Source organism: Lissotriton vulgaris, chromosome 5 (assembly GCF_964263255.1).
Source record: "Lissotriton vulgaris chromosome 5, aLisVul1.2, whole genome shotgun sequence".
Classification (NCBI taxonomy): Eukaryota; Metazoa; Chordata; class Amphibia; order Caudata; family Salamandridae; genus Lissotriton; species Lissotriton vulgaris.
In genome coordinates, this window is record NC_141693.1 from 227,996,236 (window position 1) to 228,018,942 (window position 22,707).

Here is a 22,707-nt window from a genome sequence, read left to right on the forward strand (position 1 = left end):
GGATGCGGTGGATGTGGATGCGGTGGATGTGGATGTGGTGGATGTGGCGGTGGATGTGGCGGTGGATGTCATGGTGGATAAGCAGGTGATGGTGGATGTGGTGGTGGTGGTGGATGTGGTGGTGGATGCGGTGGATGTGGCAGTGGATGTGGCGGTGGATGTCATGGTGGATAAGCAGGTGATGGTGGATGTGGTAGTGGATGTGGTGGTGGATGTGGTGGTGGTGGATGCGGTGGTGATGGTGGATGCAGTGGTGGTGGATGGGGTGGTAGTGGTGGTGGGTGTGGTGGATGTGGTGGTGGTGGCTGTGGTTAAAGTGTTGGTGGATGTGGTGGTGGATGTGGTGGTGGTGGATGTGGTGGTGGATGTGGTGGTGGTGGATGTGGTGGTGGTGGATGTGGTGGTGGAGGATGTGGATGTGGTGGATGTGGTGGTGGATGTGGATGTGGATGTGGTGGTGGATGTCATGGTGGATGTGGAGGTGATGGTGGATGTGGAGGTGATGGTGGATGTGGTGGTGGGGGTGGTAGTGGTGGATGCAGTGGATGTGGTGTTGGTGGATGCGTGGTGGTGGTGGATGCGGTGATGGTGGTGGTGGATGCGGTGGATGTGGTGGTGGATGTCGATGTGGTGGTGGGTGTCGGTGTGGTGGTGGATGTGGAAGTGTTGGATGTGGTGGTGGATGTGGTGGTGGATGTGGTGGTGGATGCGGTGGATGTGGATGTGGTGGTGGTGGTGGATGCGGATGTGGTGGTGGATGTGGAGGTGGATGTCATGGTGGATGTGGAGGTGGTGGATGTGGTGGTGGTGGATGCTGTGGTGGTGGATGCTGTGGTGGTGGATGCTGTGGTGGCGGATGTTGTGGTGCTGGATGCGGTGGTGCTGGATGCGGTGGTGCTGGATGCGGTGGATGTGGATGCGGTGGATGTGGATGCGGTGGATGTGGATGTGGTGGATGTGGCGGTGGATGTGGCGGTGGATGTCATGGTGGATAAACAGGTGATGGTGGATGTGGGGGTGGTGGTGGATGTGGTGGTGGATGCGGTGGTGGTGGATGTGGTGGTGGTGGATGTGGTGGTGTGGTGGTGGATGCTGTGGTGGTGGATGCTGTGGTGCTGGATGCGGTGGTGCTGGATGCGGTGGTGCTGGATGCGGTGGATGTGGTGGATGTGGCGGTGGATGTCATGGTGGATAAGCAGGTGATGGTGGATGTGGTGGTGGATGTGGTGGTGGTGGATGCGGTGGGGATGGTGGATGCAGTGGTGGTGGATGGGGTGGTATTGGTGGTGGGTGTGGTGGATGTGGTGGTGGTGGGTGTGGTTAAAGTGTTGGTGGATGTGGTGGTGGATGTGGTGGTGGTGGATTCGGTGGTGGATTTGGTGGTGATGGATGCGGTGGTGGATGCAGTGGTGATGGTGGATGCAGTGGATGTGTTGGATGTGGTGGTGGATGTGGTGGTGGATGTGGATGTGGTGTTGGATTACATTGAACCCGCATGCATCAAGTGCAGATTATACAATATAAAATAATGATTTATTTTGCGCTGACTCGCAACCTTAACCAGCCATGATCATTTAGAAATAAATAAGACTATCCACTTAGCTGTGTGAATACAGCACATTCTACAGCCGATTAATAAAAAGTCACCAACACAACTAAATAAAGAGCATGAAAAGACAAATAAGAAAGCTGGTGAAAAAGAAAACACATTGCCCAAAAAATAGTGCTTCTGCAAACTGCATATATTGTGCAAAAAGAAACGGAGCATTACTGACAAAGACCAATAACTTACTTAACAATTCTTTTAAGCTAAAGAAATCCATTGCAGCGCACGTTCAGTGACTAAAAATTGAAATCAAAGCAACCACATTCATCCATCAAAAGAACAGCTCAAGAAGGCTGTATGGTGGGCATCGTAAATAAAAAGTGCACTTTACACGGCAGGCTGGCCGTGAAACTGAAAGCACGGCCGGCCGGCCGTGAAAGCCTTTGATCTGGCAGGGGGTGGAGCGGCACCAAGCTGGGCAACAGATGGCTGGCAATTTGATGCTGTGCACGCGCATTTTAGGTCAATGCGCTTGCGCATTGACCTAAAAGCGCACGGGCACAGCACCGAATCGCCAGTCAGTTAAAGTTTGTTTAAAGCCCTATAGTCTCGCTTCTCTATCAATGCGCATGCGCATTGATAGGTCACGAGACCTAAAAACAGGAGTGCCTAGGTCAGTCTTCTGCACCATCTAGTCCGATAGGTGGCAGGCAATATGACCCTGTGCCTGTTAAAAAATGTTTTGTTAATATGTCAAGGTGGAAGAATCAGGACATCATCACATATATTTTCTTGAAAATCTTAGAAAGAGAGAAACATCAGTATAACAATAGGATAACAGTCCTAGAAAGACTAGGTATCCTGTCCCCGTCTCAAGGGCAATCCATTCCTGGAAGAGACAACCTATGTATGCCAGTCTCACGAGTCATCCAGTTCTAAAGGCGACAGCTTTTATACTCCTGTAATAATCTGATGAGAAATTCACTCCTAGAGGTTGCATCCTCTATGTCCTGAGCCAATCTAAAGAGCCATGCAGTCTTAAGTGTGACAGGCTCTGCGCCCATCCAATATTATTGTGAACCATCTGTACCGATCTTATATAACCCATTGACTCCTATGTTAGGTTATGTTACTTTGATTCTTGGTATAGCACGCAGCTCATCCCCGAAGGGACGTCTTGGCGCTGCAGGACAGGTAAGTGAGGAAAAGGCAGCAATTAGACTCAGGCGACTAACACTCATCGGGCTCACAGGGCTCCAGTTGTCTGCCCCCCACAACCCCACCCCCCCTGTTGTGTGTCTGTTTTCACCCCTTCTTAGAGCAACTGCTGGCAGCCCCACCCCGAAATTGTTATCAGCCCCCCCAAAATGTGGCTCTAGTTAGACTCCCAGAAGGGATGGTATTGCTATCCCTGTGCCAGTCTCACAAGCCACTAACTCCCAAAGATGCTTGCAGCGCTCTGAGTAATCCAGTCCTATGAAGTTACAAGCTCTGTCTCCCTGCACCAATCATATGAACCTTGAGTTCAAGAAGTGATACATTTGCTATCTCCGTGCATGAGTCACCCAGTCCTAGGGGAGAGAGAGTCAGTCTCATGACCGGTCCGCCTCTGTGTAGCTGTGGCAGTGTCATGAGCTATCAAATGCTAGAGTGGACATGCTCTGCGTCCATGTTCCAGTCTCATGAAAAACCCAGTCCTAAAGGCTACAGCCTCTTGTTATCCTGTTCCACTCTGATGAGCGATCAGTCCTTGAATTGAATCTATCTATGCCCGTGCCAGTCTCATGAGCTACTCAAACCTGGAGTCAACAGGCTCTGTGTCCCTGTGCCAGGCTCGTGAGCCACCCAGTCCAGGAGATGACTGGTTCTGTATACCTGAGCCACACAGTCCTAGAGGTGACAGGTTGTGTGTTCCTGGGCCACACTGCCCTAGGGGCGACAGGATCTGTATCCATGAGCTATACAGTCCTAGAGGCGACAGCCTCTGTATCCCTGAGCCACACAGTCCTAGAGGTGAAAGGTTCAGAATCCTTGAGCCACCCAGTTGTAGAGAGGACAGGCCCTGTATCCCCGAGCCACACAGCCCTGTGACTGACAGGTTTTGTATCCCTAAGCGACACAACCCTAGAGTTGACAGGTTCTGTATCCTCGAGCCACCCAGACCCACAGGTAACAGTTTCGGTGTCTGTGAGCCACACAGTGTTAAGGGTGTCAGGTGCTGTATCCCTGAGGCACACAGTCTAAGGGATGCCAGGTTCTATATCCCTGGACCACACTGTCCGAGGTGTGACAGGTTTTGTATCCCCGAGCTACACAGTCCTTGGGGTGACAGACCCTGTATCCCTGAGCTACACAGTCCTAGGGGTGACAGGTTCTGTATACCGGAGCCATCCAGTCCTAGAGATGACAGATTTGGAAGCCCTGAGACACTCAGTCCTACAGGTAAAAGGTTCTGTATCCTTGAGCCACCCAGTCCTAGAGATGACAGATTCGGTACCCGAGAGCCACACAGTTCTACAGATGACGGACTTTGTATCCTTGAGTCAGTCTCATGAGCCACACAGTTCCAGAGGTGACAGGTTCTGTAGCCCTGAGCTACTCTGTCCTACAGGTGACAGGTTCTGTATCCCTGAATCACACTGTCCTAGGGGTGACAGGTTCTGCATCCCTGAGCCACATAGTTCTAGAGGTGACAGGTTCTGTATTCTTGAGCCACCCTGTCCTAGAAGTGACAGGTTCTGTAGCCCTGAGCCATATGGTCCTAGAGGTGGAAGGTTCTGTATCATTGAGCCACATTGTCCTATGGGTGACATTTTCTGTATCCCTGAGCCAAACAGTCTTAGAGGTGACAGCCTCTGTGTCCCTGAGCCACACAGTCCAAGGGGTGACAGGTTCTGTATGCCTGAACCTTCCAGTCCTAGAGATGACAGATGTGGAAGCCCTGAGACAGCAAGTCCTACAGGTAACCGTTTTTGTTTCTGTGTGCCACACAGTTCTAAGGATGTCAGGTACTGTATCATTGAGCCACACAGTCCTATAAGTGACAGGTTCTACATCCTTGAGCCACCCAGTCCTAGAAATGACAGACTTTGTATCCTTGAGTCAGTCTCATGAGCCACACAGTTCCAGATGTGACAGGTTCTGTAGCCCTGAGCTACTCTGTCCTAGAGGTGACAGGTTCTGTATCCCTGAATCACACTGTCCTACAGGTGACAGGTTCTGTATCCCTGAGCCACACTGTCCTAGGGGTGACAGGTTCTGTATCCCTGAGCCACACAGTCCTAGCGGTGACAGGTTCTGTATCCCTGAGCCACACAGTCCTAGCGGTGACAGGTTCTGTATCCCTGAGCCACACTGTCCTAGGGGTGACAGGTTCTGTATCCATGAGCCACACAGTCATAGAGTTGACAGGTTCTGTAAGCTTGAGCCACAGTGTCCTACAGGTGACAGGCTTTGTATCCCTCAGCCATACAGTCCTAAACATGACTGGTTCTGTATCCCTGAGCCACACTGTCGTAGGTGTGACAGGTTCTGTATCCATGAGCTACACAGTCCTAGAGGTGACAGGTTCTGTATCCCTGACCCACCCAGTTCTACAGGTTTCAGGCTCTTTGTCCCTGAGCCACACAGTCCCAGAAGTGACAGGTTCAGTATCCATGAGCCAAACAGTTCTAGAGATGACAGACTTTGTATCGCTGAGTCATTCTCATGAGCCACTGAGTCCTAGATGTGACAGGTTCTGTATCCTTGAGCCACATTGCCCTACAGGTGACAGGTTATGTATCCATGAGCTACACACTCCCAGCGGTGACATCCTCTGTATCCCTGAGCCACACAGTCTTAGATGGGACACGTTCTGTATCTTCGAGCCACACAGTTCTAGAGGTGACAGGTGCTGCCTCCCTGTGTCATAGGTCTGGATGCCAGGATTTCTTGAGTGCTGTGTATCACCCACAGTTGGCTGGCACAGTGACAAACTGAAAAGGCTCGAAAAAGCAGTACTGTGACAACGAGAGGACGACTGCATTGCCTCAACCCATGGCAGTATCATAAGGGAAGTTGCAACATACAACTGTGCTCCCAGTGGGTGGAAGATGTGGTTGAGTCCTGGGGGAACTGGCCAAGTAAGACTAAACCTACACAAGTGTGAAAGAGTGTGACTCAGGTGCAAATGACTGGCAGTGTGAGACAACACCCCCAGGAGGGTGTGGCTGATACCCCACGAGAATATGAACGAGCTCCAGGGGCGTAGCTTGGTCAGTAAGACTGGAGGGTGGGGTGTGAGCAGCAGGTTTTCCAACAATCACGCCGGCATATCAAGTTAAAATACAATACAGGACAAGCAGGGCGCGCGAGAGGAGCTTAAGAGGCAGAGGAAAGGGAGAGGAATGCGGATTGGTAGGGGTACAGAGGGAAAACAACACAATATTTTGTAAAATAATCAACATTGTTGAAGACTTTCAAAACAGAGAGAAGAGATTGTGTGGGTTTTTGTCATTGTGCGTGGAAACATTTCTGGTGAAATCTGACAGACACCTCACAATACCTGACTGAAAGCACCTGTACCCAATAATTTACCTTAATATACATTTATTAAGGGACTGTTTCACCCCAAACAGCCCCCCTTAATAAGCTCGATGTTTGGAAAATGGTGACCCAACATTGGGGTGCTGGCCCAATTGGAATACAACTCAAGAGGATGGCACAAGGCGACCAAACCCCAAATGCTGGCAGAGGGTGACTAGCCCTGGAGGCCAGGGGGATGGAAGCGACTGACCTAACCCCTGGTGGACAAGTAGGAAATAAACTCCCGTGGAGTGTTAGGCGGCGGGGTGGTGCCCCGGAATGGGACAGAACTGGAGGGGCGGAGATGTGTGACTGAGTCCCAGGGTGACTGGCACAGTGGCACCCAATCCCCAGGTGGCATGAAGAGTTTGAGTTAAATAGGTGGCAATGCGTAACTGGGTCTGCTAGGGGTTGGCACAGAGTGAAGGGACATACCTGGGAACTGAGAGCGTGACTGGACCTCTAATGGGCTGGCCCAGGTATGGCTTGCCCGTATGGGCGCTGGCAGAGAATGAGGGACTTCGCAGTGCGTGGCAGATTATGACTGAAACCATCAGTGACTGAGGTAGAAGCAGCAGTCATACCTGCCTGGTGCCGTATGACACCAGTGACACCTTCAGCCAATCCTTGCTTCTACAGATCCTCGCGTAAAAGCATTTTGTAAGCCCATACTTAAATTGAAAATTGAACTTCAAGTCCCAGAATGCAATGTCCTTTTCTCGCCCAGATGATATTATCCTCCAGCAAGTGAACAGTTATGTTTTTGCATCAAACACAGTCTATATACACTGGAGTAGACCAATCATTAGCCCAGCGTTTCTCAGCCTGACACCGTGGGAACCTGTACAATGAAGTTGGAGGAAATTAAAAATAAGCTCACCACAAATTCCTCGGGCAGCAGGGCTTCCGCCCCTCTCTGCATGCAGCGCGCTCCCTTCAGCTCGTTGTTTCACTCTGCGGGCAGCAGACACTCTCCAGCCTGGCAGAAGAGTGCTCCTGGGTGTCTCACTCAGCAGGTACTCTCACGTTGTGCAGGGTGGGTCTCTTTCCTCCTGGATGTCTCACTCTGCAGCCTTCATACCGTGGGTGTTCCTTCTCATCTGCGTCCCCCCTTCCAGTAATCTCTCTCGCTGGATGCCCTCTCCCCACAGCGCCCCAGCTCTCCCCCCTGCCAGCGGTGCACCCCTGCGCTCTTCACGTGGAGGCGGCGCGAGCTGCCACCTTCGCTCTGTGCGCGCTCCTGAGCTGCAGAGCAGCGTTTTATTCATTGATACAGGAAGTCTGGACAAGCCGAGTCAGCCTCGGGGTTTCCATTGCTGCTGAGTCGACGAGGGACCGCCTCTTCAAGGAGGGGAGGTGGAAGCTGCAAAGGAACCCCTCCCTTCGCACTATCGAGGAAGGGCTTCCCAGCGCTGTATACGAGGCGCTGTGGCTCCGCTGATTACTCCACACGGCCGCGCCTCACCTTAGGCCTCTTACAAATAAAGGCACGTTCATCGAGCATCAGTGACAGGTCACGTCAAGCAGCTGTTGCCAAAGTAAATACTTGTGGCACATACAATAAAACAATAGTCCCAGATGTGGTCATTCATTGCTGCACAGTGGCAAAGAACTAAATAAAGCACTGAGGCATTTCTGTCTTAAATAAAAGTCCATGTCAACTTAATGTTGGAGGTGAGAACAAATTTTGTTTCTGAATGCTTTTCAAAATGGGAGAATACTATAATGAAACGCTACTTTAATGATTAAGGTAACTCTTCGTTCTGGTTTTCTCCCGTATCAATAAATCACATTCATAAACAACAAGCCTCTTGCTCTGAAAAATAGTTTGGTTTTTTTAATGGGAGAAATTTAAAGTGAAGAAAAATATTTCAATACAACATTAAGTCTTAATGTTTTTCTCCACTTACAATAAAGCCATTTATGTCTTAATGTTGTATGAAGCAATTTTTTCACTTTAAATTCCTCTCATTTAACCAAATGGCTGTACTTTTCAATTATTTTACATGGCATAGTGGCTACAGGCCTCTGGGAGCAAGATGCCTGCTGTTTGTAATGTGACACTCTGAAATGGGAGAAAATTTAAATGAGTTTTATGGCATTCATATGAACAAAGGTTACTCTTCTGTTTAATTTTCTCCAATATTAAAATGTTGCCTTTACACACAGCAGGCATCTTGCTCCCAGTGGCTGGTGGACACATCGTCATATTTATAACTGATAAATAAAGCCTTTATTTTAAGTGGAAGAACTTTAAAGTGCAGAAAAATGTTCCATATTATGAACATTTTTGTAGGAATTTTTTGCACTTTAAATATCTCCTCTTTAAAAAAAATGGTTTTATGTTTGTGGTATACACGGGTCGATTAGAGAGCTGGATGGAGTATTCTATACTCAGCCCCTACCAGGCAGGTTTTAGAGCCAGAATATCCACAATAGATCAAATTCTTAGGCTGCAACTATTGTACTGGAAGACAGTGCTTCTGGAGGGTGGCAGCCTTTATTTGATCTTTGTGGACCTAAAATCGGCATTTGACCTGGTCCCCAGGGACAAACTGTGGTCCATTTTACTAGAATAGCCCCCCCCCCCACCATCTCTGCCATCAGATTAAACGGCTCCATGAATGTTATTACTCCCAAATCAGGTACAGGAAAAATGGCGAGCTCCCTGACCCCATTTCCAAAGATAGAGGGGTACGACAAGGGTGCCTGTTGGCCTAACCCTTTTCTGTTTATTTATTAATGGCCTAGTGGAGACCCTGATCGCTGGGAGGAAATTAGATGCTTCTAGGTTGGCGAACCTCAAGGTTCTCGCCTTGACGATACCCTCTTACTCTCTAAGTTCGCTATCGGAATGCAGAGGGCCCTAGATATCTTTCATTTATTCTGCAAGAGTAGGGGTTTAGAGATAAATTCACAGAAAATGAAATACATGGCTTTTAACCCCTTCGCTGCGGCGGCAATTCCGCCGCAGCGCTAGGGGGGGCGGGGGGGCCGAGCGGCGCTCGCATGCTCGTGACGGAGCGGTTCCGTCATGGCCCCGCCCGCTCAATAGAACGCGCCGCGCAGGTGCGAAATCAGCGCCGCGCAGGAGCGGCGGCAGGGCCATGACGGAACCGCTCCGTCATGAGCACAGCTCAGCCGATGCTCATGACGGAGCGGCTCCGTCATGAGCATGGGAGGGGTTAATGTAAGAAACACTACACGACTAAACCCTCAGCTAGACGGGAAACCACTAGAGAAAGTGACCGTCTTTGAATATTTAGTATTAACACTTACTGAGAAAATGGAGTGAAGCGCACAAATAAAGAAGGCTAGCCTAAAGTTTGTCCAGGCAACGGAGGGGTTAGCAAAGATGCTCCGGAAGTGTACCCATAAAATGGTTGGACTGGTGATGGAAATTTATAAAGCCCAAATAAGGGGGGGGGCGCGACCTTGTACGGGGCAGAAAATTGGGGCCATCGGCCATCCGATCCCCTTTTCAAAACGAGAATTCCTTTGCCAGGCAACTCTCAGGTCTCCCCACAAGTACACAACATATGCCACTTCGAATGGATCTCGGGGTCGGCACAATTGCAGAGGAAGTTGCCCTCATACCCCTCCTATATTCGCAACGTCTATGGAGTACCCCAGAATTAATAGCTTTTAGAGAAGAGTTGAAGGATGTGTTAAATTCACAGGGAGCTAGTAAAATCCCATGGCTGGCGTATATAAAAAACTCTTTAGAAGCTATGGGGATGAGCGACCTATGGGCTAACGCGGACGGAAGCTGCATGTCAATATCCAGAAAGATCCTGTCAAAGATCTTTAGGGAATTTAAACTCAGATAAAGAGGAACCCTGCGACTGGCATATTGACTGCATCCTTCATAGAGGTTAAAGAGCAATACAGGCTAAAACCTGCTCTCGATGTCATCCAGCTTCCCCTTATAAAAAAGCTTTATCTACAATTTAGGCATAGAGTACTGTCGCTTTGTATATTTGCAAACAACTGGGGGGGCACTCTGACTCAGGGTTGTCCGTTTTGCAATAACATTTCGGAGCCGGACCAACATGTACTATTTTTTTGCCCGGCATACAAGAAGGCTAGACACCGATTGTTACTACAGATATGTAGAAACCTCTGAACAAATCACTTTACGGAGGCCTGTAGGATACTAAAATATGATACTAGTATGCCTATTGTGTATTCAGTCTCTCAATATATATGCTCTTTGTGGTGTGTATGCTGATCCATTTTAAAATTAGGCTCTGCCTAATTCGATCATTTCACCCATTTCTGTGATTACAAATTGGTACCATCCTCACTCTTTTTACATTTTAAATGTCACAAATGTGTATTTTTATAAATTTATTAAATTTTAAAACTTGTATTCGGAATTCATTGATACTGTATTGCACATGCACTTTGTCTTTGGAAATTTAAATGTAAGAAGTGTGACATACTTTTTACTTGTGCTTTTATGGTCATACTGGCCGAAATAAAGAATTCTTGAATTGAATTGAATTAAACATGTAACTATGCCACATATGACAAAATATGTCCCCTGTGACAAGTACGTACAGCATAGGCTCTCTGTCGTCACCCAAACACGTGTCCCATTCATACACACACGTTCATACACCCCCAAAGACAACACTCTCACTGAAACACACGGCAGCCCTGTCATAGTGTCCTAGTCATAGTTATTTATTCAAACCTTAGTATCTAGCTCTATGAACATTAGGCATAGAGTCAATGCAAGACTTGCTTGACCTTCAGTAGCTTACGATGATTTTTACTGATCAGAAGTAGCTCTCAATACAGAAAAGGTTGGAGACCCCTGGTTGATATGTTTGTTAAACAAACAGGCACAGGGACATGTCTACCTTTTTGGAGCTGCTAAGTGTAAAGTGGATGCACAGTAGGCGTTGTTGAATAAGTACAGTAAGTAGGTGATGCATTAATGCATTTTCACTTTGATTCCTTGCACAGCATTTCTTCATGAGTCTGAAGGTGGCACCATTATTTTTTATTGTTTGACCACCTGTTTACCAAAACGGATTTCGTCAATTACAAAAACTGCTCCCACTGTGGGTGACCTGTCAAAACCACTGCAATTAGTTATTTGCAGTCATGCTTGCTAACCTTATGGATTTACATGTATACTGCCTCATTTTCAGCAGCCTGAAACCTACAGATTTATTGATGTACTCCTTTTTCATTTTGTAAGGGGAGACTGGCAGTGCTTAATTTGAGCTAGTGGTTTCCAGTGCTCGGTACCGGCACTTAATTGTCAACACAGGCACATATGGCAGTCTGCCACATGGTGGCGCTGTTTGTCCAAATGTGAGATGAGCACAGCCACAGTTATTTGTTAATTCAATATACACTGAAAATGAATACCTACAGCACACTCCCTATGTATAGCTTTGGGAGTCCTGGAATAGTCTGCAGTGTCACACTTGTAGGAGTGTGATGGTTAGTAGTTGTGTTGCTACCATCATTGGCAGCTCTAGTAGGGGCATTGTCTGACAGGGCCCTGGCACTTATTGCTTGACAAATTAAGCACTGGGAAGAGGCTGCACTTCTTATGTACATTACTGCTTGCTAAAGAAATATAAACACAAAGGACCTGCCAACTTGAGGCTGACTCAGGCGCACAATGCCCATTGGCAGCCCTAATCAGGAGACTGAAAGTTTGTTGCAGGATCAGCACATTGTTTATTTCCTCCATCCCTCATCCCTGATTGATGTCATAATAGCAATAGTTTAGCTTGCATCTGAAACCCTAAAACAACTCACTCCTCATTCTAACTGCTCACCGTTCTCTTTCACGCTCACCCTGCACTCACAGCGCTCACCATGCACTCACAGCGCTCACCATGCACTCACATCGTTTACCCTTCTCCTACCCTGCACTCACATGAGCACACCGCTCTCCCTGCACACACATAGAACTCCACTCACTTGTCACTTTCACAACTCACCCTACACTCACAGTAACCACTCTGCATTCGCACTGTTAACCTGCACTCACACCGTTCATCCTCCTCTTACCCTGCACTCACACAAGAACACCACTCACACTGCACTCACAGCGAACACAATATGCTCAAGTTCCTTGCCATGAACTTACGCCATTCTCCCTCCACTTACCCTGCAGTCACATGAGCACACCGCTCACCTTTCACTCACAGTGATCACACTGCACTGAAACCCTCACCATGCACTCACACGTTTCACCCTGCACTGACACGAGCACACTACTCACCCCTCACCTATGTGACAATTCACTCACCTGTCACTCTCATAGATCACTCTACAAGCACATCGCTCACCATGCATTATTTCCTCCCACTCTGCACTTTCACCTGAACCCAAACTCATATGTCACATAACTCACCCTGCAGTTACTCCTCTCACCCTACTTTAACAGTGTCACATCGTTCACTGTGAACTCACATAGGCACTCCTGTCACTCACACTGCTCACCCTTCACTCACATGGGTACAACACTCATTCTGCACGCACACCATGCAGACAAGCACAGCACTCACCCTGCACTTCCTCCTCTCACATTGCACTCACATAGGCATACCGCACAGCCTGCATTCATACAGGTACTCTGTTCTTCTATTCTGCACACAGAGGCAATAGCCTGCCGGAACACATAGGGATACCCCACTCACTGCACTAGCTTCTCTCACCATGCATTCACCAGTCACTCTCACAAATCACCTTTCACTCTCACCGCTCACCCTGCACCATACACAGGTGCACCCCTCACTCTGCATTTATACCGTTCACATCACCCTACACTCGCTCCTCTCACTCTCCATGTAGTCCTCTCACACGACGCTCAGATGGGCCCTCCTCTTGCATTACATTCATGTAGCTCACCCAGCACTCCCATCGGCAAATTTTTCATCTTACACTCGCATCACTCATGCTGCACTCACTCACACTATATACCATCACCCCACACATCTTACTCTGCGCATATAAAAGTTATTCAACTCTCATGAATTTGCACATATTTCTACAAAGCACCCACAGAATACCTGATTTTTCCGTAGTACTAGATGCCTACTTAAATTTGTCTACAACAATGGGGCTGGTGCAAGCGGGGAAGTGTGGACTGAGAATATGGGATGGCACAAGGGAGACTTGGGCTGAGGCTTTGAAGTATGGTGCTGGATTGAGGTTTGTGTGACACCTTCAGCCATTCATGGCTTTCCATTCACCACAATGCTTCATTCTGAAACATGTTTTTTTTTACATTGTACGGTGGGGGTCAAAAACCCAAAATTCAAAGTAATACTGGGTGAAATCCACGGTGGGCAAAGAAGTCAAGCATTTCATAAGATCAAATGGATGCTGTGATATTACATGTTAGAACATGGATTAGTTCATTTACAATACTGTAACTGCTTGATCCACACATGAAACCGAATATAAGCCCCGTACAGCTATTTTAAGGAAGTGCACTTCCCACTGACATCATACTTGTAACAAGCATTGACACGGCAATATATTACTATTTTATAAATAGCATGCAGACAATATGTTTTTATTAAGCTTCACTAAAAGGCAAGACAGGTACAGCAGAAGCAGCAGGGCAAGATTTACTAACACAATTAAAGCAGATGACGAGTGGAAGTGTGGGTGGTAGTGTGTCTCTGTGTGTGTGACAGTACAAATGTACGAAAGAGATATAGTAAGAATGTGTGTTGGAGAGAATGTGTGGGTGTGAGTGTATGTATGTTATGCGTGCAAGTGTGCTGCTGGCTGGCATACTAGAGGTTATTCTTGTCTTATGGACAAAGGCACTAATAGCATATGGATGGGAGATGTTACCTATGGCAAACTATAGGCTCTGACATGCTTCTATTAAGATGCCATCATTGGCTGTGGGTACTCGAACTGTCTAACTGAGAAATCTGCTAGCCCAGTCATACCCAGCGGCAGAAAAACAGAACACACGCCACTACACCTGGGCGAAGGCCCTGACATGATGAACTTAATTCTTAGCATATGGAGTGGATCCATAGCAAAATGTTGGAACTGATATTTGAGGAAACTCGTGGCATAAGATTTCCTGTACTCATTTTATAGGGGGTATCAATGGCAAAATGCTGACCCTTGTATACCGGAGGGAATGTTTAAAGGTACCTATGACTGTGGCTAAAGTATCCATGGTAAATTTCTGGTACTGTCATATTGAATGTGCTCCTTGGCCTAAAGTATTCACCCAGGAAAAAATTATGACCTTGGTATAGTAAAAGTCATTTCTGACTTAAGACATTTGAAAAAAACAAGATCTACTACAGGTAGTGGAATCTTTCATGAATGCCCTATAAGGGACTGCAGTGTCTAAGCAAATTTGATCCCAAAAGTTTCAAAAAAAATTCAGGGAAGAAGTCTATTCTCCCTTAAATAGTCTACAAGAAATCTGTTAACTTGTTTTGCTTGCTGGAATTTGAGGGAAGTATCACACCCCAACACTTACACACATCTTCTTACTCCTATATTGGCTATAAGGTTAGCTCTGACCCCATTTCTGGAATTGCTCGTCCTGCCCCATTTCTGGGAGCAGGATTGGCTTTAGGGCAGTGCTACTAGAGCAGCCGCACCTGACCTTGACTTTGGTGGAGGGCGCTGTGTTTTAAAATAATTTTTGGTTCAAAAGCACATGAACTTCCTTGTGCATCAGACAATTTTATGCAACAATAAAAATGTCAAGATAAATCTGGTGATTGATGTTCCTATTGGTTAGAATTTGAAATGTTGTCTAGTGGCAGTTTTGGCTTATCATAAAGTAGCGTGGGGGGAGCGGAAGGCCTGCTGCAAAGAACATGTAGCATGCAGATCACAGAACTGAGTGTAAGTGAACTATGACTAGCACTATAGAAAAATTAAATATACGCCAGAGAGAAGCTATGGAGAGATGAGGTGTACTATTGGGGAATGGTAGTGAGGGAAATCATGGAGAAGGAGGTTATGGGGGAGGAGAGGGCCAAACAAGACTTAAGTGCCGCCACCAGAACTCGAGTCTTAGCTCCCTCCCCAAATGTTCAGGTCTAGTTGATACCCTGGGCTGACAGACGCTGTGCATCAACCAATCATCTGCTACAGTAGTGCGGTGAGATTAGGAATGGTCTGTCACTCACACACTGGCTCAGATTTACTGTACACTTACACCTACATTTCTGTGAAGAAAGTTGGAGGTACACGATGAAAAGTTGCAAAAATTGAAGCGTCAACCACCTCTCAAGTGTAAACGATACTCTGTGCTGAAAGATGATGAGCACAGCCCTGAAAACAGCGTTACAGGAAGCCAACTCCTGTTGATCTATGGAAAGAGGGTGTTACAGGGCGGGAACAGCGCATTCAAGTCTAACATTTTAGACAAAGCCAAAACCACCAAACTAGCGTGATCCGGCTTTGCATGATATCCTTACAACAAATTAAACTGGGTGCAAACAATGGACAAGCTGAATATTGAATAATATTTTCAGGTGCAACCCGTATTTCTCTGCAATATTACATGTATGACACGATTTACACATGGGCGGGAGCCTGTGCATAGATATTTGTGCGGGAGATTGATTTTCAAATACTGATCGCATGAAACACACAACCTTCTCGACTTGCCCAATGGTAGAATGCTTAACTTCTCCAAAATGTGGCAAATTTGCGGTCTTTGTAAATAGGGTTTTGCACTTTTGCACAATTTATTCAGCATGTTGGACAATTATATACCCTTGACACAACGCATATTTAGTCAATCTTAGCCTGTGTCTGCAGAACACACATATAAGTGCATGCATATGCATGTCACCTGGATTGCCATGTCGACAATACCCTTTTCTCTAATACAGGTGGCATAGAGGTAGGGAGGCGGGGGCGTGGCTTGGATGCCGAGGAGGTAGGCAGCGTGAGCTCGAAGCTCCGCGCCCGATCCCGGAAAATATCCTGAAAATCTGATCGGACCCCGACGTAATTGATATCATCCGACACTGGAAGGTACCACGGAGGGTCCGGTGCCCACGGAGGACGACACCGGGCCATTCCAAGCCAGTTATCCGACTCTGAAAGTTGGACTCAGGCGCGAAGTCCTCGACCTAAAATGGCGGCGGTGGCATGAGACACGGAGACGACGGAGTCGCCGGGCCGGAGCCCCCCTAAGAGCTGCTACCCCTACAGTTCGGAGGTGCTAGCGGTTGCATCGCACCCCTCCCTGGGTGTTGGAGTGGACCTTGGGCGCACCCCGGGCGGTTAGGATCCGCCCCTTGGTAGTGGCGGCGACAGTGTGGCTATGACCCAGTGGCGGTGACCCCGGGCCTCTGAGCACGACTGGCGCCATCCGGGCTAGCGGTCGATCGGAGACTTTGATCCCTAGAGACAGCCTTGGATCCGGAGACCTGAGCAGCGCCCCAGGCACGAAAAGGACAGGCTTTTCCGCTGCGGCTGCAGGGACCCTTACTGAGGGCAAAGCCCGGCGACGTGCGGAGAGAGAGCAAGGACAGAGTTGGAGGCCACCGCTCGAGCCGGCCCAGATGGGGAAGCCAAATAGGAAGGGAGACGGTGCGACCGATACAGAGGCTGCGGAAGGAGCGGATCGAGACCAATCGGCATTACAGCGGATGCAGGACCGTATCCTGGAGGCCATCGCCACCACAAAGGACGCTTTGCAACAAGATATAGCTCAGGTGGCGACGGGATTGGGCCTCCTGAAGGCCGACCATGATAAACTTAAGGACAGAGTGAAATCCGTGGAGATCAAGGTTAAGGAATTAGCCCCGGGCCATGCAGCGGTGAAGGCGCAGATGTCGGAGGTGATGGACCGCTTGAAGGTGCTGGAACGGAGGGCCGAAGATGCGGAAAACCGGAGTAGGCGCAACAACGTACGCCTCGTGGGCCTGCCGGAAAAAATTGAAGGCGACGATATGGTGGGCTACCTCGATAACTGGTTGCGAACGGAGGTGGCACCGGAGGGACTGTCCCCCTTCTTCTCCCTGGAACGGGCGCATAGGGTTCCGGCGCGCCCGCCGGCCTCAGGCCTCCCTTCTCGCCCAGTGGTGTTCAAGTTGCTCCATTACCGGGACAGGGACTGGCTTTTGCAAAGGGCGAGAGAGGCAGGGCCCTTTCAAGTGGACAACAGCAGGGTTACTATGTTCCCGGATTATACGTTTGAGACGCAGCGGCTCAGGGCGAACTTTCTGTCCCTTAAGCGGGAGCTCCGCGATGAAGGCATCAAGTACTCCCTGTTGTTCCCCGCCAAGCTGAGAGTGGTGGTGGATGAACAATCTCTCTTCTTCACGTCCTCTGCGGACGCTTGGACCTGGTGGGACACTTATAAAGCGGGAACGGACGGTGCTAAGGCCAGGGAGGAGGAGGCTAAGGTGGCGCAACCGGTCAGGAAATCCCAACGGATCAGGAGGAACCGCAGGAGGACCGGCAAACCTTCGGTGTCGCAGACTGAGGCGGAGAGGCAGGCGGCCCTACAGGCGGTAGCGGACTTATCCAGGACCACCAGAAGTCAGTCCGGGAAGGGTACGGGCTCAGAGGACTCGGGCACGGGCTCGGAGACGGGACAATCGGAATTTGGTGGAGCCCGGGGCCCTATTGTGACGCCGCAGACTTCGGAGGAGATACTTGAGGCGTGTTGAACTGAACTAGTGGAGTGGACTCGCTGGTTGGACACCGGGGCACTGGGCCCGTGGCAGTGGAACGCTGTTACTTGAGGTCTTGGGGCGCTATAATGTGGGGGTTGAGGGGTGGAGTGCGCGGGGTTGATTTGCTTTGAGGATCTAGCGCATCGAGCCACGCCTTACTGGCCCCTAAGGTCACCGCAGTGGAGACTGCGGCCATTACTGCCTTTCTTTGAGGGGTGGTTGGGAGTGTTGGTTTGGATGGGGGTACTTCCAGTTGCGGGGGGGGCCTGTCCTGGGGGGGTGGGCGTTGCGAGCAGTTGGGGTTGCTCAGGGGGTAGTTGTTGTTGGAGGGGTTTGGCTTCCTGTTTGGAGAGGGTGGGTGGGGTGGCCCGTGGTCGCGGAACATGTGAGGACATTGTTCTTTATTGTCTGGTCCAGTTGTGTGGGGGGGGATGGCTAGTACCGGGGCATTGAAATGTGTGTCCTGGAATGTGCGGGGTATGCAGTCCATGACACGCAGGCATAAAGTTCAGGCATACCTCATGCGTAGAGGGGTTCATATAGCGTTCCTGCAAGAAACACATCTTAATAAGCAAGAGGGGGCTGCTCTGCAGAGACGCTGGAGGGGGCAGCTGTTTTACACGACGTTCTCAGCTTTTGCAAGGGGGACACTGATTTGGATACGGGCGGGGGTCCCCTTCCAGGTGACAAAAACATTGGTGGACCCGGAGGGCAGGTATGTGGCGGTGGAGGGGAGGCTGAGAGGCAGGGTGATATCTCTCTGCAATGTGTACGCCCCTAATGTAGATCTGCCCGCATTTCTGTCTACAATCTCGGGCAAACTGGCGGGTTATTTAGCAGGGCCGGTCCTCTTGGGGGGGGATTTCAACTCGGTCGAGGATGTGTTATTGGATAGGTCCCATCCCCCACTGCGCGCGTCCCCAGTGCATAGAGTCGCCAAGCGCAGGTTGGAATGGCAGGAGAGCTGGGCCCTCACGGATGCATGGAGGGCGTTGCACCCCACTACTAGGGACTACTCTTTTCACTCGCACCTGCATGATCTGCACGTAAGGCTAGATGCGTTTCTTTGTTCGCCATGCGTGCTCCCTGCGGTGGGTGGGGCGGAATACTTGGCCAGGACGCTATCGGACCACAACCCATTGTTGATATCTCTGAACTGGATGGTGACTGCTAACTGCGACACCCTGGATGATCTGCTGTTTAGGGAGGCTCTGGGAGAACGCATTGAGAGTTACTTTGAGGAGAACAGTGGCTCGGCCTCCACGAGGGCGGTAGAGTGGGATGCGTTTAAGGTGGTGGTGCGGGGACACTGTATTGGGCACACGGCTGGGGCTCGCAAGACTTTGCTGGACGATTTGGATAAGGCTGAAACGCGGCTGAGGGAACTGGAGAAGAGTCGCCCGAATCACCCTGAGTTGCAGGAGGGGCTTAGTGGGGCACGGGAGGGGCTGGCTGTGGAGCTGGAACGGCTGCGCAGCTTTGACCATAAGGCGTACATGACGAGGGCACATGCGGAGGGCGATAAGGCGGGGTCTATGCTGGCATGGCTCGCTAACCCAGTCAGGAGGGGCATGCCGATCATGATGATCCAGGAGGTGGGGGAGGAGCCCTGCCATACTCAACCCGGGATCCTGAATAAGTTTCGTACTTATTACGAGGGGCTCTATGAGAGTGGTGAAACAGGAGGGGCGGATGAGCTAGGAGAGTTCTTGGACGGCTTACAACTGCCAAGGGTGGAGGACTCAGAGGCGGAAGAGCTGGGTCGGCCCATCACTCTTGGAGAGATAGGGTGTGCAGTAAAGCAAATGGCCAGAAACAAGACCCCGGGACTTGACGGGCTCCCGATCGAATTCTACAGTAAATATCTAGAGTACCTTGCTCCGCGGCTGCGCGTGGTGTACAATGAAGCGCAAACGAAGGGTCGGCTCCCGAGCTCCATGAGTGAGGCCCTCATGATCCCGCTCTTAAAACCGGGCAGAGAGGGTGCGGCTTTGTCCTCGTACCGTCCGTTGTCCATGTTGACGACGGACTACAAGATCCTGAGTAAAATTCTTGCCAACAGACTGCTGGTGCACATGACGGGCCTTGTTCATAAGGACCAGTGCGGTTTTATTCCGACACGCAACACTACCCACAATATTCGTAGACTTACGAGACTGATGGGTGCGGACTGGCCGAGCGCCGTTTCCCCATTTGTCCTTTCCATTGACATAGAGAAGGCCTTTGACAGCCTTGAGTGGGGATACCTGTATGAGGTGATGCGACGCTTCGGACTGGGGGACGGATACATAAACTGGACTAAGGTCCTGTACACTGACGCGGTAGCGAGAGTTCGAGTGGGTACTCTGATCTCGAGGCAATACGTCAGGCGTGGCACCAGACAAGGATGTTCCCTATCTCCGCTCCTGTTCGCTTTGGCGATGGAACCCTTCGCTGTGGAGGCCAGGCGGGGCCGCCACTATGCCGGTTTATCATTTAGGGGCAGGCCGCACTTCATTTCTTTATACGCAGATGACCTGTTGATGTTTCTGGCCGACGCGGGCCCCGAGCTCGAGGGGGCACGGCGGCTACTAGGGCGGTTCGGCCGGTTGTCGGGCCTGAGGGTCAACTGGCCTAAATCCTGCCTGTTCCCCCTGAGGTCAGGAGAACCATGCCCACTCACTGCGCAAGAACTTAGATGGGAGCCGCGCTGTCTGCATTATTTGGGGGTCTATGTTTATCATACCCCGGCTGATTTACTGGAAGGTAACATCACCCGCTGTATTATTGCCCTACGGGGGTCCATGGACTTCTGGTCGACCCTGCCGTTATCCCTGGCTGGTAGGATCTCCCTGCTCAAAATGGTGGCCCTGCCCAGGCTTTTGTAATATTTTAGGACACTCCCGGTGTGGATCCCGAGCTCTATCTTTAAACGCCTGAGATCTCTGGTCATAGCGTTCTTATGGGGCACGGGAAGGAGGCGCATAGCGCTCGACACTCTGCTGCGCCCCAAGGATGAAGGAGGGATGGCGGTGCCGGATTTTGAAGGGTATTACCTGGCTGCGCAGCTGCAGATTTTTACTCAGGAGGTTGCGAGAGTGTATAGAGGCCCTGAAGACGCGAGAGTAGATGGTACCCCGCGGCATGTTCTGGCGTACATCACGCTGCACCAGAAGCTCCGGGTGGGAGATTTGACGGTCGAGGAGCAGACGTTCCGACTCTGCTGGGACCGGGCCCGTAAGTGGGCGGGAGTCCGCCTTATGTATGCCCCTGAAATTCCGTTGGGGATGGTCACGGCCCTCCCGCATGGAGGGGACTGGTCGCGCTTGCTAGGTTGGGAGGAGGCGGGGATACAAATGTTGGGTGATCTATATGAGGATGGGGTGTTGCTGCCGTTTCAGGACTTGCAGGAGCGTTTCGACCTGCCGAGGGGCGACTACTTGTTGCATGCAGCGGTAACGGGCGCTATGCAAGCCCACTGGGGGGAAGGGTTGCAGGAGCCGGGCATCTCTATGGCCTGTCAATACACGATGATGGCAGCGGGGACCTTTAAGGCTGTCACTTGCTTGTACTCTAGGATGCAGCGGGAGGCCTTGCAACCATTGACGGCCCTGAAGGCCAAGTGGGAGCTGGACCTTCAAGTGGAGATACCTGACACGACCTGGGGCCAGTTACTAAGGCGAGCACGGAAGAGCTCGAGAAACACCAGGTTTCAATTAATCCACTTCTATGTCATTCACAGGGCATACCTCACACCGGGGAAAATACAACAGTATTTTGGGGTAGACAACGCTGCTTGCCCCAGATGTAATACAGTCGGGGCGGACCTGGGTCACATGTTGTGGGATTGCCCCTCTCTGGGAGACTACTGGCAGGAAGTTGGGCGGGCCCTTAACAGCGCGACGGACAGAGATATCCAGTACACTAAAGCGGTTGGCATCCTCCATTGGTTCCCGCACACGCCTAGAAACAAGACTACTAGCAAATTTATAGACTTGGGACTTATTCTGGCCATGCGGGAGATTGCGAGGAACTGGAAGTCGAGAGTGGGGCCCACATATAAAAGATGGTATGGGGAATGGCTGAGGTGGGCCGCATGTGAAAGCACCCTGAGGTACCAGGTGGCCTGGAGGATGAATGACGAGAAAGGCTCTGGAGAGGGCAACTGCATGGGAAATGATGGTGCAGGCGCTCCGTGACATGGACGCTGAGGAGCTGGAGGGCGAGGGTGAGCTGGATGGGGCAGGCCCTGTCACTATACAGGAGAACACACCTTAGCGAATATCTGTTCCTCCTACAACGCACCAGGCACTTTTATACTGCTGATACGGCGCAGAGCGACCACGGGGGAGGGTGGGAAGGAAGCTGGAATTGGCGGGCTGTTGGGGAACCGAAATTGGGGGAGGGGGAGGGGTGAAAATCACAAAAGCAACCCAGAAGTACTTGCCTACTGCTACTGACAGACAATGTAAGATGATACGAGAAGCATCCATGGATAAGGCCACCCGCACCGGAGGAAAGGGTGGACCTCCCGGATAACTGAAAGACTGGTTAATACTAATCTTGTACACAGTGAATTAATATTGCTGCTTATCTTGACTGTACAACTATATTGGTGTTGCAATAAAAATGATGATAAAAAAAAAAAAAAAAATAGAGGTAGGGAGGCTCTGGGCTTAGACAATTTAAATCTTGCATATGAAACAGCCTGTCACCCTGTGCGCCTCTTGTGACACTCTTCTGAGCTGACTTCAAAGGAGTTTAAAAGGAAGCTTATTACAGTATCTCTCTTGCTGCCTGCCTTCCTTTGTTCTGCAGTGCAAAAGCATGGAACATGTGTCATAATTTCACTCCACAAAACCGCTTCTGCTTAATCAAGGAGGTTTACCCTCCCTCACCAAGGTGGAGGTAGATTTTCAAAGAGGAATTTATTCTTTTTATCTTCAATGGTTTCAA

General features: G+C 50.0%; 1 protein-coding gene across 3 annotated transcripts in view; it reads right to left on the reverse strand.

The window, feature by feature from the left end:
* The window catches only part of LOC147710549 (uncharacterized), a 493,247-nt gene extending 485,873 nt beyond the window's left edge, over positions 1 to 7,374 (reverse strand). The window contains exon 1 of one of the 3 annotated variants that reach the window (XM_086921210.1): positions 6,993 to 7,374. The gene's annotated coding sequence lies outside the window, so the exon portion shown is untranslated. The remainder of the gene's footprint in view (positions 1 to 6,992) is intronic. The other 2 variants (XM_086921216.1, XM_086921214.1) reach the window with 2 other exon arrangements.
* Positions 7,375 to 22,707: the final 15,333 nt, after the last annotated feature.